General features: G+C 58.4%; 1 protein-coding gene across 3 annotated transcripts in view; it reads right to left on the bottom strand.

The window, feature by feature from the left end:
- Positions 1-1,138, bottom strand: part of Slc29a1 (solute carrier family 29 member 1 (Augustine blood group)) — a 7,222-nt gene extending 6,084 nt beyond the window's left edge. The window contains exon 1 of one of the 3 annotated variants that reach the window (XM_033766457.1): positions 876-1,138. The gene's annotated coding sequence lies outside the window, so the exon portion shown is untranslated. Of the gene's footprint in view, positions 1-104; positions 187-390; positions 473-875 lie in introns of those variants that run through there. The other 2 variants (XM_010617730.3, XM_010617731.3) reach the window with 2 other exon arrangements.
- Between the last annotated feature and the right edge of the window lie 1,670 nt (positions 1,139-2,808).

The raw sequence follows: 2,808 nt of genomic DNA, 5'->3' as shown, positions 1-2,808 counted from the left end.
CCCCCGCCCCCCAGGCCCTGCCCTTGGTGACCACCCCATAGGCCCCCTGCCCGCCCCGCCCCCCAGCCTGCCAGTCCTGCAGCCCCTGCCCGCTCAGCCTCTACCTGGCTCTCAGCCTGGCCGCTGCTACGCTATTTTTACCCAGCAGCCAAGCAGTTCAGAAGCTGGAAACAGAAGGGTGGAGAGCGGCAGAAGAGGAGGAGGGAGCGATGGGAGGGAGGGAGACAGACAGACAGGGAAGACGGGGAAGAGACAGGGTCGGGGAAGGCAGGGATGACTGGGAAGGAGGGACAAGACAGGGAGAACGCAGCGAGGACAGAGCGTGAGGAAGGCAGACGGGAAGGCACAAAGCAGGAAAGCACCTGCCTCCCCACCTCTCCTGAGCCTCACCTCCTTGGGTAGGCTTGGGGAGACTGTATACTCAAGGGCGCCTGGACCTCAGCCTTACTACCAGGATCATTGCGATCCTTTATTCACGCCCCCCCCCAAACACCACCAGGGCTTCCCAGTTCCTGAGCAGTTTTCCAGGAAAATATTTCACAATGGATGTGGGGACACAGCCCTTCCCACAGCTCAGCCAGGCCCCTCCTCTGACCCCTAGTCTTGGCCCTGGGTCATCCCAGCCCCCCCCAGTTCCTCCGTTTCAAACCCAGCGCTCTTAGCTTCTTCCCCTTTCTGAATGGCCTGGAGAGGAGACTGGGGGGTCAGAGAACAGGCTGAAGCCACAGAGGCCAAAAGCTTTCAGTGCTTGCCTCAGTGTCCCCCTCTACTCCACACTGGTGGAAGGGAGGCACCCCAGCAACGCCAGGTTGAACAGCTTCCCTCTGGCAGCCTGCCCTACTCCCCACCATCTGCATGCAGCACCCCATGCTCACCGACCACCGGGACTCCGAGGCAAAAAGGTGGGAGCGGAGGGGCTCCCAGTAGTCCCCGGGGGAGGTCTTGGCACAGATTCAGCAGGGCTTTGTCCGTGTGCTCCTGGGTGAGGGTCCAGAATGAGGAAGGTGGCACAAGGCTCATCAGGGGGGCACGCCTTGGGCCTCACAGGACCCCCTCCTGAAAGGCCTCGCCCAAAGCCTGGGAACACAGCACTAAGCAGATAAAAGGACTGGGTGATAAGGCGGCTGGGGGTCTGGACTGGGCCTGGTGGTCAGTGCTCAGGTATAGCACCTCGGGCAGGGAGACACAGACAGACAGACAGACAGACACACACACACACACACACACACAACACACACACACACCACGTCACCCAGGCCCTCAGCAGGCTTCTGCACCCTGGCCAATCACCACTCCTCTGAAGCCCTCTGTGGACAAACTTCAGACTTCTCACCCCCAGATCCCTAGGACTCCTCAGCCCACAGTGGCCTGCTGACACAGCGGGGGATGGAGGAAGAGGACGCCTTCCAATCCTACTGCCGTGGAATGCTTGCTAAGGACCTCGCCTGCCAACCAGGCTCAGTGCTAGGCCCTGTGACACAGCAGTGAACACTACTGATGTTTTCTAGAGGGTCAAGGACAAGATAGCTCTGCCCTGGGTGACTCGGGCTGCAGCACAGCCTTCACCCTGTGCTGACCCCACAGGGAGAGTCCTGACAGCTGACAGTGCACACAGCCTCCAGCCAGCCAGGAGACAAGGAAGGGCGGAGGCAAAGCCCCTCTCTCCCAGTACCCAGGCTTTGCAGCTCTTCCCCTGACTCCCAGGAGCGCCAGCCCTGTTCGCTTTGCTGTGCGTCCCCACCCTGCCCCGGCACCAGGCATCTCCAGAGGGCCCTTGGCTTGGCCCACAGCCCAGCATCACTGGCACCCAGGTACCCTGCTCCTGCCCATCTTTGCCCGGCAGTGACCTGGGATCTGATAGCAGTCAGAGCACCTGGTGTCCTCCAGCCTGCCCTGGCCTGTCTCCACTGCCTGTCTCCACAGGCTGAGGCAGCCACCAAACCCAGCCCTCCCGCTGCCCCAGGCTCCCAGGCACCTCTCCTGGACCCCAACATCTACACAAACCTCTGTGTCACATCAAGTCACCCCTGCCCGTGACCTGCTCAGGGCCAATCACCTGCAGAGCCCCCTTTTCCTCCAATATCCAGAGATAGTACCAGGTGTTCTCAAAAAACAGAACAGGCCAAGTGGCGGCTCAGAGAGGTGGAGTCACTCGCCTAAAGTCGCAGAGCTACAGAGAAGGGTCACAGGATTCAGACTCCACATAGCTGGTTCTAAGGTAGCTCTGGGGAAGGGTGGTGGTAAAAGTCTGCTTGCCAGTTGGCCTCGTAGACTGGGCTGTGGTGGAGGACTGTGCTCCAGTTAAAGAGAAAAAGTAAGTAACTAGGCCTGGTGATGCATGCCTGAAATACCAGGTACCCTGGAGGCTGAGGCAGGAGGGTAGAAAGTTTGGGCCCAGCCTGGTCAACTTAGTGAGACCTTGCTAAAATAAAAAATAAAAAAGGGGCTGGGGATGCAACTTGGTGTGAAGGCCTTAGGGTTCAATCCTGCAAAGAATAATACTACCAAAAATAAATAAAAAGGGACAGAGATGTAGCAGTCAGAAGGCACCAGGTTCAATTCCAGTACTACAAATAATAACAACAGCAGTAACAGTAATAATAATTGAAATAAAGTAAATAAAAAGGGCTGAGGTTGTAGCTCAGTGGTACAGCACCCCAGCTCCCCCATTCCCAGTTCCACAAAAACAAAAACAAATGAGAGGAAGGTGGGTGGGGTCCCAGAGGGTTAGGAGCGCGGGTCGGAAGTTTGAGGACGCGGGTGGAACCCACGCCGCCCTCCGGGAAGGAGCCAGGTTCGGGACCCGGC

Source organism: Fukomys damarensis, unplaced genomic scaffold (genome assembly GCF_012274545.1).
Source record: "Fukomys damarensis isolate Sample0158 unplaced genomic scaffold, DMR_v1.0_HiC HiC_scaffold_20, whole genome shotgun sequence".
Taxonomy (NCBI): Eukaryota; Metazoa; Chordata; class Mammalia; order Rodentia; family Bathyergidae; genus Fukomys; species Fukomys damarensis.
Note: the sequence above shows the minus strand (reverse complement) of the source record. Positions and strands in the feature narration are given on the sequence as shown.